This window comes from Myiozetetes cayanensis, unplaced genomic scaffold (genome assembly GCF_022539395.1).
Source record: "Myiozetetes cayanensis isolate MyiCay16 unplaced genomic scaffold, myiCay2020 scf31, whole genome shotgun sequence".
Taxonomy (NCBI): Eukaryota; Metazoa; Chordata; class Aves; order Passeriformes; family Tyrannidae; genus Myiozetetes; species Myiozetetes cayanensis.
The window spans coordinates 1,394,729-1,407,293 of NW_026087533.1; the positions used below are offsets into that span (position 1 = coordinate 1,394,729).

General features: G+C 49.7%; 1 protein-coding gene across 6 annotated transcripts in view; it reads right to left on the bottom strand.

The window, feature by feature from the left end:
* Positions 1-12,565, bottom strand: part of HIVEP3 (HIVEP zinc finger 3) — a 261,024-nt gene that overhangs the window by 91,606 nt on the left and 156,853 nt on the right. For all 6 annotated transcript variants that reach the window (XM_050326111.1, XM_050326112.1, XM_050326114.1 and 3 more), the window contains one exon: positions 1,957-2,051. The gene's annotated coding sequence lies outside the window, so the exon portion shown is untranslated. The remainder of the gene's footprint in view (positions 1-1,956; positions 2,052-12,565) is intronic.

The following is a 12,565-nucleotide window of genomic DNA, read 5'->3' on the forward strand; positions in this document are numbered from 1 at the left end:
GGAGAACTAATGGCTGGCTCTAAATGCTGGGTGCAGCATAATTCTCCCTAAAAGCCCAACCAGCTTTAGACATTTACACATGATTTACACATTGCACTAGGTGAAAGAACTCAACAATATTACTAAAACTCATAAAAGCCCTAAACTCTTTAGACGTGTTTTTATTTCACATAAATAAAAGCCAGAAATTTTAATTAATCCTAATTAATCTGATTAGGGTTATTGCAGTGCCAAGAATCATTTACTGGCACCACAAGCTTTTCTTCCCCTCTCTCCAAAGAGAATTCCCTTTGTGCACCTCCTTTTAACACCACCATGGCTAGAGAGCACATCCCAAATGGAATTCCATTATGGCTGGGAGAGATTTCATGCACTCAGAGAAATGCAGAGAAAAAATACAGAATCATTCACATTATGAACCCTCTGCAGGGATATTTAAGGCTTTTCCCCTCCAAGTAAATCAGTTTGATGTAGGTAAAGTCCTTGAAAATATCAAATGGCAAGTCTTTGCTCACAGAACTTTGTTTCTAAAATTCTTGTAAGTTTGGGAAAGGCACAGAGGGAATCAGCATTTCCCATCTGGGGTCACTGCAGGAGGCTCACACAATATTGACCTCCCGTGCCTCAGTTTCCCCCTTCACAACATGAGAACAGAGCTGGAAATCCCGATTCCCTCTCACTCCTATGAAGTGAAAGGCAAGGAGAAATTACTTTCCCTGTTTAAGCTGCAATTTCCAGAGCCAGTGGATGCCACAGAGAAGATGAGGCTTGAACCAGGAGCTGTTCTGACAGACACATGGAGGTGCAGCCAACGACAAAGCCCAGCTTTGTGCTCCTCCTGAGAGACAAACAAGAGACTGATTGTCTGAGCTGAGTCTGAGAACTGCTTTGCACCTGATTCCCTTTGGGGTCCAGGCACAGGTTTGGTTTTCATTTCTTATTTGTTAAACCCCAGCAAGTCCCAGGGACACAAACAGTGGCTGTCCATGCATTTGTGGTCTCTGCCCCTTTGCCTTATAAACACAGGCTCGGTCTGTAAAGGTTTATTCATCAGACTCCGTGGAAAATCATAAATCCTGGAATATCACACCCTTTCCATCTCCACCAAAATGAACCTGTGTGCTGGTCCAACCATACAGACACACAGTGTTTGAGCCACAGGGCAGAAATCCAAAGGACCATCTGCTTGGCCACGGATCTGCTGCCACCCAGCAGGTCCAGCACATCCCACCAGCACCCACAGCTGCCCCCTGGGTTTGTAAGTCATGACACGAACTGTGTTTACATTTCTTCCCTCAGGGTCTCAGCCACAAACACTCTTTAAGGAACAAGGATTTGCCAGCAGGTGAGAATGGCAGGTGGGTTTTTCAGGGAGGAGGTACCTGGGGAATAGTTGACTTTCCCACCCCCTGCCATGGGCAGGGACACCTTCCACTAGCCCAGGTTGCTCCAACCTGGCCTTGGACACTTCCAGGGATCCAGGAGCAGCCACAGCTTCTCTGCCCAACCTGTGCCAGGGCCTGCCCACCCTCCCAGGGAAGGATTTCTCCCTACTATCCAACCAACACCAAAGCACAGCTTCTGTTCTTTCCAACCCTGCATAAAACCCATCTTGTTCAGGCACTGATGTGACAAATAAACTTATTTCTCATTACAGATGTTCCAAGGGGCTGATGAAATCTCTTGCTTTGGGATACAAATCTCATCAGCCCAAGGAACTGCTTTGCCTTTTGTACCTTTTGCAAAGCAAAAGCAGCATTTTAGGATGTGCCAGAGTGTGAACACAGACTCAGCATCACAGAATGTCCTGAGCTGGAAGGCACCCAAAAGGATCATCAAGTCCAATTCCAATTCCCAAAGGGAAAGACCCGTTGAGGGAGTGACCAAGACACCCAAGCTGTAACACAGTTCAGTACATTTAAAACTGATTTGAAGGATGGAACAAAACGTGCTTACTGAAATTGCTGCTGATACCAGGCTGGGACAGGCTGCAAGTACTTCAGAGGCCAGGATTAGGATTCAAAATGGTCTTGGTAAATTGTAGAAATGATCTGGAAAAAGAAAAAGGAAAAAGACAATTCAGGAATGGAGGGTGAACAGTGGTAAGACAGGAATAATCAATGAGAGGCTCACGAGGGAAATAAATATCAGCTCACAATGGTTAATTATTTTTGGAAAAGCCCTCAAAGCTCATCAAGTCCAACAACCAACACAGCACCACCACCACCACCATGGTCACCACTAACCCATGTCCCCAGGTGCCACATCCACGTGGCTCTTGAACACCCCCAGGGATGGTGGCTCTTCCAGGATGGGGACTCCTCTCTGGATGAAGAGCAAAGGCATCAGGGAGGCACCACCATGGTCTTCAAACCCGCTGAGAGGGCGACAGTAGAGAGGAATAAACTGTCTTCTAGACTTGCCAAGGGTAGCAGAAGGTGTGATAGTCTTGAATTGCACCAAAGGAACACAGGTCAGACACTGGGAAGTTTTTCCTGACCAAGGAAAGCGCTGAGATAGAAAGTCAAGGGCAGCTGTGGATTCCTCAACATCTGGATCAGGGAAGTCAAGGCACAGTTCACCAGGAAAAGCCATGGAGAGGTGGCTTTACCCTGAGCTCTTAATTTTCTTTGTTTCCAAGGGTAAAAAAACCCTTAGGAAGCAACCCAGTGACTGCCCAGATAAACTTACACTACCCAACTGTTAATTAATTAACCACATTATGACAGCTGAGGCCATGGCCCATCCACCACCTCACCCTGGCAGGCAGTGGGATCTCTCTACACACACCAGGTAGGAGGAAGAAGTATTGTTATATCAATATTGTGGAGAAGAAACAGAGTCTTGAAGAGTCCAAGCCACATTCCAGTGTCATACAGAAGGTCAGCATCAATGGCAGAGGAGCCCTGTCCAGTGGGGTCATCCCAAAATGACCCTTCTAATTAGAGAAAAACTAAAGTATACCCAACACAGGCCTCACTCCAATATCTGCAGGTGCCCTGCATGTGACAGCACACAACAGGATCTCAAAACAGGTTTATTTTTGCCCAAATGTGCCTTCCCACAGAGCAGGCAAAATCTTCATTTGCAGGTGAACGACTGCACTGATTTCTCATCACCTGCCCAGAATCTCGATGGGGCTGCAGGGCAGGGCTTTGATGGCTCAGGAGGGAAGGCAAATATTTTTAGCAATTTTCCTGGAGTGCAAAAATAGATTTATCACAACCCTCTCTCCCAGCCTGGCAGGTGCAGCAGAGGCTGCAACAGCTCCTTCTCTGGGCTGGCAAAGGGGGGGTCTCTGCTCTGGAGCCAGGCTGGGAGAGCTGGGGGGGTTCACCTGGAGAAGAGAAGGCTCCAGGGAGACCTGAGAGCCCCTTGCAGGGCCTAAAGGGGCTCCAGGAGAGCTGGAGAGGGACTGGGGACAAGGGATGGAGGGACAGGACACAGGGAATGGCTTCCCAGTGCCAGAGGGCAGGGAGAGATGGGGGATTGGGAAGGAATTGTTGGCTGTGAGGGTGGGCAGGCCCTGGCACAGGTTTTCCAGAGAAGCTGTGGCTGCCCCTGGATCCCTGGAAGTGTCCCAGGCCAGGTTGGAGCAATCTGGGCTGGTGGAAGGTGTCCCTGCCTGTGGCAGCAGTGCTGGAACAAGATGATCTTGAAGTTTCCTTCCAACCCAACCCATTCCATGATTCCCTGATCATCATGCCCTCACTGCCACCTGGCTGTGGATAATCAGGGAAAATTCAGTGCCAGAACAGGCATTAGAGATGCTTTTAACAGCAGTGAATTTCCATTTTAATAGGAAAAAATAAAAAAATGAATCGAGAGAATATTTCCCAAGCACAGAGTGATGCTCCCAGTGAAAGCTGCCCTGGCTGCAGCACAGAATTGCTGTTGCATCACTCCTCTGCTGCTGAGGCTTCTCCAGGGCATCTCTAATCACAAAGAGCAGCTGAAACTCCAATGGGAATAAACACTGCCCTTGCTGATGCATAAACATCCAAACAGATTTCCTTGGCACTGGCTCTGAGAAGCTGAAGCTCCAGCCTTTACCCCAGTTAGGTTTGGAATCATCCTGTGAAGTAGCAAAGACTTCTACTGATAAGCTACATCACTTTTAACTAGGAGGCATCTGCTCCTTGTGGGTTTGGAACAAAGAATATCAGGTTAAAAGGGAAAAAAAATAAAGAAAGAGCAGTCCAGGCACTTGGGATGAAGTGAGTGTTCTCAGCCTCCCCAGCACGGCTGAAGAACTTCCACCTCCAGGCAGTGACCCTTTGAAAGCAGCTGAACAGCAGTTAAAAATTCATATCCCAGCCACAGATATGAATTCCCCTAAAATTCCTATTCCCCCCCTCTAAGCCAGAGGAGGATGACAGCCTCTGTGACCTTCTGGAGGCACAGACACAGCTCGGGGCCCTGATCAGCCTCTTCAGGCGGGGAAAGGCCTCGCTGCTCCTCCTTCCTTGTTCAGTAAAAGCCTGCAAAACCATTGAGATGAAAAATCTCTGCTTTGGGTTGGAAAGAACTGTGTAAACCACACAAGTGGCCTCACATGGAGATGTGGGCAGTGTCCTTCCCAGTGACTCTGAGCAGGGCCCAGTGCTCACCAAGCTGGGGGTTCATCCCATCTCCCCCACCAGTGCAAGAGGCAGCCCTGGGGTGGCCTCACCTCAACACTGGGGGGACACAATGGAAGGGAGAGATTGAGCCATTGGAGAGTGTCCAAAGGAGGGCAAAGAGATGGGAAGGGCCTGGATTTGAAGGCGTGTGAGGGCACTGAGGGCACTTGGTGTGTTCAGCTGGAGCAGAGGAGACTGAGGGGAGACCTCAGTGCAGTTCCAACTGCCTGGGCAGGGGCAGAGGAGGGGCAGGACTGAGCTCTGCTCTGGGGGAGCAGGGACAGCCCCCAGGGAATGGCTGGAGCTGTGTCAGGGCAGGCTCAGGGTGGATCTCAGGGAAAGGTTCTTCCCCACAGGCTGCTTGGGCACTGAACAGGCTCCCCAGGGCAGTGGGCACAGCCCCAAGGCTGCCAGAGCTGCAGGAGGCTTTGGCTGATCCTCTGGGGCACAGGGGGTGACTCTTGGGGTGCAGGGCTGAGGGCTGGACTGGATGGTCCTTGGGGTCCCTTCCAGCTCAGCACATTCTGTGAATTAAATCAGCAGCTGAAACCACGCAGGGTCTTGACTGAGCAGCTGAGAACAGGTCCCAGCAAAGCTGTGGTTCTCAGGAGGTACCAGCACTGAGGAGCTGAGTTTCTGTAGTGGATATTCACCCACTCAGACGAAAAAAAAAAAAAAAAAAAATTCCCCCATTTCTGTGCTATTTCACCCTGCTGACAGGAAAGAGCTGGAAAGGGCCATTGCTTCTGAGCTTAATTGCATCCGATGCTTCTAAGGGTGAGGGAAAAGAGCACTTCATGAGCCAAAACCAGAAAAAAAAAGTGAATATATTACACTGCAGCAAGAGCAGCATCTTCAAAGCTTTGCTCCCCACACCCTCAAGTGTGAAATCAGAGATTTTTTTATTTTTTTTTTCTCAGTAATGCTTTTTGCTCATTTCCTGCCTGGCCTCTCAGGCTTAGAACAATGAATCAGGATTAATTAACATCCATGTCAAGATTAAGATCACGCCTAACTAGAACTTTCTTGTCATCTTCCAGGGAATTAAAGCAGAGCCCACGTGCTGCTGGACTGACCACACTGCAGGGCTGGGCTGGCTCTGCTCACCCACGGGGACCTGGGGCTTTTGGGTGAAACCAGCCCCGACTGAGCACAAATATCTCGTTCTGATGAAACTCTGACAGCCTCCCCAAGCTGGTTTTTATTTCCCATGCACCTCCAACAAACCCAGCAGCGTTTGTTTTCCAGGCAGGGAGCAAGGAGCCAGGCAGGAGCCTGAAGCTGTGGACTGAGGTCAAGGAGATGAACTTTAAGCTGAAGATGCTGCAAGCCATGAACAAGAATTAAAAGAAAAGACAAGTCCAGCAGTCCCTGGTGCTCTGAAATCAGTGCTTAGCAGCTGAGAAGGAAGTTTGTCTGGATTCTCTTCCCAATATACACCTCTGACCTTACCAGGCTCCATATTCTCATAGGGTCAGTCACTGTCAAACTGTGCTGTTAACCATAGTTTAACAATCACTGTTAAACTATGAATTTCCAGGCACCTTTTGTAAGAGGAGCAGAGCAGAAAGTCTTTCTTTCCCATCTTCTGGGCATTTGCTCAGCAGGCTGCTGCAAGTGCAAGCCGAGTAAAAAAGTGGGATGAAAGGGTGGGATATAATCCCTTCAGTCACCTCCCTGTAGGGGAGGCAGGAGAAGCTGTGGCTGCCCCATCCCTAGAAGTGTCCAAGGCCAGGTTGGAGCAATCTGGGCTAGTGGGAGGTGTCCCTGCCCGTGGCAGGGGGTGGAACAAGATGGTCTGTAAGGTCCCTTCCAACCCAAACCTTTGTGTGATTCCCTGAGGTGGCTCCTCCAGGCAGCTCCAACCTCTCCAGCCTGGTAGGGACCCATCAAACTGGATCTCCTGCCCAGCTGATGCAGCCAAGAGCAGCAGCATCACAGTTCTGGTGATGTCTTGACCAGAAGACCCTCAGGAGATCTGCACCCTCCTTTTCTCAGGTCCTGAATACACATGACAAACACAGTGTCCTCAAAAGGAATCTGCTGTCAAGCCTGACAGTGTCTGTGGCAGCTTCTGCTCATTCATCCTCACCTCAGCCACACCAGCAGGGCACCAGGAACAACAGAAAAATTATTCCTGTGGCCCATTTCTGGTGCCTGATGGGTTTATTTTGCTCAAGTGTGGTATCTTAGGAGTTGTTCAAGATGACCTTTGCCTTTAGAAATCATTAAGCAGAGCAAAGAGAGTCACAGGCCCGGGGGAGTGTGAGGCACTTTAAGTTTTTGACACTTCTGCAGAGTAAAAGTACTTGGCTGAACTAAAGGAAGTGGAGTCAGGCTGTGAACTGAGACTGAACCAGCAGCTCTTAAGTTTAGGATGTAATGAGTTATAGAAAAGAGTGCTAAAAAAACCCCAGAATGTTTCTGCAGAACACTGGCCACCAGCCTCCATCTCTGAGCAGAAAATGCCATATGGGCAGCAAGTTCAGCAAAAAATAAGGTGATCAAACACCTGTACTAATGACTCATTAAGATAAAAATCTTTGCTTAATCTTCCCAGCAGTGTAAAATGAAAAATTTCACGTTCCAGCTTCCAAAACACAAATATTCAGGTTCCTCTCAAGAAATCTCACACCACCCTTCCCACCCCACCAGCAGCAAAGGGGAGAGATGACACCTCCTGCCATGGTCTGTGCAGTCCCCCTGGAGTCCAAAGCAGAAACCAGGACCTTCTGGGGGTTTTAAGGCTTTAACAGCTTGATAAACACAAGATGATGATCTGTTGGAGAGAGTCCAGAGGAGAACCTGGAGATGCTCCAAGGCTGGAGCCCCTCTGCTCTGGAGCCAGGCTGGGAGAGCTGGGGGGGTTCCCCTGGAGAAGAGAAGGCTCCAGGGACACCTGAGAGCCCCTTGCAGGGCCTAAAGGGGCTCCAGGAGAGCTGGAGAGGGACTGGGGACAAGGCATGGAGGGACAGGACACAGGGAATGGCTTCCAGTGCCAGAGGGCAGGGAGATGGGAGATTGGGAAGGAATTGTTGGCTGTGAGGGTGGGCAGGCCCTGGCACAGGTTGGGCAGAGAAGCTGTGGCTGCCCCTGGATCCCTGGAAGTGTCCAAGGCCAGGTTGGAGCAATCTGGGCTAGTGGAAGGTGTCCCTGCCCATGACAGGGGTTGGAAAGAGATGAACATTAAGGTCCCTCCCAACCCAACCCATTCTGGGACTCTGCCAAAGCAACAAGCTGACCTCTGTCTCCCCCAGCCTGGCCAACAGCAGAACATCCCCCCATGGCATGTGCTGAAATACCCCAATGTTTTCATCCCACTGCTCCAACAGCTCCCACACATTGGCAATTTCCATCCCATCACCCACTTTCTCTGAGCTTCTCACCTGGAAACCACTCAAAGTTGTAACCCTGAGCACGGCACCCAAACTAATCCCAATTATTAAACCCCCCTCGTGTCACACACTCCACTTGTACAAAGTGCAGCTGGGTTGGTTGGTTTGGGGGTTGTTTTTTCTTGCTTTATGAGAGAGAAAAAAAAAAGCAGCAATTCTCCTGTGAGCACAGAAGTTCTTGCTGCACTTTTTGGTGGATGACACACCAGAGAACCACAACTGCACAGCCCAGAGGAGACAAAGGGCTGATGTGAACGGAAAACAAAGCGGCAAAAGGAAGTAATTCTGCAAAGGCAATTTGCTTTGTTCTTTCAGGGGCTTTTTGGGCTATCTTTTTTCCATAGAAAGTTTCCACTACAGTTATTTAAATGAAACTTGGGTGTATTTTTGCCCCCCCAAACCTGTGAGGTTGCACAGCAGGAGCTCTGCTGGAAATCAGTAGGACAATACAGAGGTGTGCCCAGGTCCGGGTTCTTCCTCAGAAACGGAGTGAAAACTCAAGGAATGCCCCCAAAACAATGAGGGAGTTGTGTTCTTAACCTAAAAGCTGCAAAGACCTCAAGACATCATTTACCAAAGCCGCTGGAGATGTTTTAGGTGGGGGGACAAAAATTATCTGCAAGCGTGTGAAAAGTGAGAGCCCAAAGGAATGGGGCAAAACAGGGAAAGGGAAGAGAGGGATGAACACCAGGAAATCCCTTCAACAAGGCTCAGCCCATCCCTTGAAACAGCTCAAGGCTGGACCACTGGGTTGGAAACCACATCTTTCCAGGATGCAGAGCCTCATGGAATCATCTCAAGTTTGGGCTCCAGTGGACTCAGACATGGGAGAAAAAACAACACAAGAGCAGAGTCTGGGGCAGAGCTTCTAATTTGAGCTTCCCAAGGATTTGGGGATGTCTTTGCCGTTCTCAGGGCACTTCCAGCCCGAGACTGTGAATGTTCAAGCAGTTCTTGCTGTGTGGAGTAACGCAGTGGCACAAACCCAACCCAGAGAAGCCCATTTCTTCAGAAGATTTATTTACACTCCACCTCCAAAGGGGTTAAATAACGTGGCCAGCACGGGTTTCTTGTGGAAAAATGACTCACAGGAAGGATGGCGACAAAACACTGCTATAAAATATTCAACATAATAGCTCTGCCCTGCACTGAAAGAATGAAAACCAAGGTAAGTGGACCTGTGTTTTCCTCCTGGTTCTCCAAGTCACTAATGGCCCTCTGGGTCTGGGAACAGATGTCAGAGCAAAAACTGCAGGTACCGCAATTTACTCGCTGCGAAGTCTTGCCTGGCATTTAATTAAAATTTGATTGTGGTCCTTCCCATCAGCTCTTCCCACAGGCTGAAAAGTGGATCTTTCAGGAGCAAAGGAGCCCAGTTCATCAATAAAACACCGGAGCTCTGCAGGAGGAAATGCCAGTGGGGCGGTGGGGGAGCTTTGGGGATGGGGGCTGTTCCCGGCACTGCCACTGCTCTGAACCAGCCTGAGGGCGAGAGGGGGACGAGCCCAGGGTGGGGATTGGGTGGGTTTTTTTCATCAGGGTTTATCAGCATCATAAAATCACAGAAGGGTTTGACTTGGAAGGGATCTTCAAGTTCATCTTCTCCCACCCCCTGGCATGGGCAGGGACACCTTCCACTAGCACAGGTTGCTGCAACCTGGCCTGGCAGGAGGATCTGGCCACCTAATGGAGAATCCTTAAAGATTTAAGCTTTTTTTTTGTCCTGTGGCTGTTCTTGGTCCCAGCAGAGCAGTGGGAGGCACCAGGGGGCTGGAGGGACAGAGGTACCTGATGCTTTCAGGGGGTGAAGAGGGACTGGGGCTGCTCAGTACCACTCTGCTGCTCCCACCAGGCCCAGATTCTACAGAATTCCAGCTGAGGGCTTGATGGGAACACAGAATCATCTTTTCTCCCATCCCAGACCTTTATTCTTTGTGGTTTCTATCAAAGCCAGAAACTACAAGCACAAGAGTAGGAGACTCAGCAGCTCTGGGGCTTGCACACAATTCCATGTATCCCAGAGGTTCTGGAAATGACCAGGTGTTCACAGGTCCCACGAGTGGCTGTGAGGGAAGAAGAAAATCCCATGAGTGGCTCAGGAGATCTCTCCTTTGTGGAGACAGTGATCCTGAATCCATGAGCAAAACAACACAGCCAAGGAAGGGAACAGCCACATCCATGAAAACTGATGCTTGACAGCACCAGATTACCCAGAACATCAGTGCTCTGCCACCAGCAAACAAAAAAAGGGAAGAAAAGGCAAAAAGCAAGACAAAACATCCTCAGCTGCTTCTGCTTTTAGGAAAACCAACCCTCCTGCTCCCTGCAGGGATCTGCAGGAAGCTCTGGATCAGAAGACCCAGGGAAAGCAGAGTTTTCCTGCTGAGCTACAAACGACAGGAGATGCTGAGGAGAAAAATGGCAACTCCTCTCTGTCCACAGCCCGAGGAGAAAGAGGCTCCTGCTCACACCGCTCGGGGACGGGATGGATGAGCAGCCCCACAGAGCACCGGGGGCAGCAGCAATTTGGGCTGAAAGTGAGGGGCTCCGAAGACCTGGAGGGGCAAAGGAGGTGTCAGCTCCTCTCTGGAGCCTCAGGGGTTAACCCAGGCACAGCTCCCAACAAAGCTGCGAACCTCCCCCCTCGAGAGGTGCCCGTGGATGCTTCACCTCCCCGCGCAGCTCCCCTGCAAGCCAGGGGAGGCAGAGCGAGAATGACGGATGCAAAATTAAAAGCGCCATGAATAATTAATTGCTGAGGTCATCAGATTGTAGGAATGTGTCCATCTCGCTCTGCACTCTCCTGGTAATCAGGGGAGTCTCTGTTTCAACGGTGTCGAGAAGTGGGCCTGGAAGAACATCATTTCTGCCCCCACCCCCTGCACTGGATGCCACAGAAATCAATAGCAATAAATCACTGGGTGAGTGCTGTGATGACTTCAGGAGTGTTAAGCAAAGAGAGAGCCCCCAGAGAAGCCAAAATAAAGTGAGAGGCGAGTTGGAGTAACTTATTAGGGTAATTATTAAAATGCAAACCATCAAATATGTATAGCAGAGATAAAACCTCCTTTCCTCTTTCCTGTGTCGGCCTCTCCACAAATGCTGATGAAAAAGAGCCCTCCTGAAGCACCACAAATAAAACACACACATGAAAGCAAAGCCACCTCGTGTAACCCTTTCTCTTCCTCCTGTCTACACTTTATCCCCTCCAAGTTTTCCCTGCCATAAAACTCCCTGGATGTGGGACCAGGCAAGGCAGTGTTTCCAACAAGAGCCATTTCTAGTAAGTGATGTTGACAGTCAGACTGTAAACAAGTGTTTAAAGACAATGAACATGCTCAGAAGGAGAGTTTATCCCACAGCTGATGTGTTGCAGAGCTCATTGCATCTTCCAGGCTCAGGGTGCTGAGCAGGGGGCACTGATGGGACACAGGGTGGGAAATGTGCTCTGGGATGACCCTGCTGGAGCAGGAATTTTGGATCAGATGACCCCACTGTGGTCCTTTCCAGGCTGCCCCACTCTGGGATTCTGTGGCAGGTCCTTGTGCTCCCACCAGCAGCAGTGGAACAATCCGGTCTCTGGGCTGGGTATGATCAGCTCCTTGACAAGGAATTTCTACAGGTTTATTTCTAAATTCCAGGAGGAACTGGGGAAATCTAACAGCTCAAACTGGGGTTTAGCGAGGGTTAACAATGTCTGCCCAAATCCACGTGCTCAGGACTTCTCTGCTTTGTGCTGCACCCATAAAATTACTTTAAATAATTCCCTGGAAGTTTCTTCCCAATTTATGAACAGTGTCTTCCTATATCCAGGTACAAATGTCACCATCCCAAATCCAGCCTCAGCCATGGTGGAGCCACTTTATTCCACCATAACAGAGCCATCTGTGGCCATGGAACACCCATTACTGGATCTAATGAACCCTTATCCCCATAAATCACACCCATCTCTAACTCCTCACATTACCCTCTGACAGAGCCCAGACCATCCCCTCTATCTTCAAACCCCATCACACAGGGCAGCACCAGAGTCCCAACACCAAAGCACCCCTTTCCCACTGCACTGGGGGGGCTCTTCTCTGCCATTTCCCTTCAGCTGTTCCTCGCCTCCAGCAGAAGGACAGCCAGTAAAATCCTCCTGAAAACACTGTTCCCAATTAAAGTGAGCCCTTATGAAACCACTATCACAGCCAATTGCTTAATATATTTCTCCCTAGAAGAACTTGCAGCGTTTCCTTGCAAGAACCCCCCAAGCACAACAGTTTCCACAGTGATTACAGAAAAAGCAGCAGAGCCAGAAATAACACAGTTAAATGGAAAACATCCCCTGCACTCACTCTGTGACACCCCCATGGAGTGTGAGAGGGCTCACAGGCACTGGGGATGATTCCCCCAGCCCAGAGCAGCCACCCCAGTGAAAATGCAAATGGGAGATGGAAACTGAGCCAAAATGCCACTTTCTACGTGGTGATGGCACAAGGGCAGGTGCTCTCCACACACACGTCCTGAACAGGGAGATAACCCACGACCACATTCCACAGCACCTTC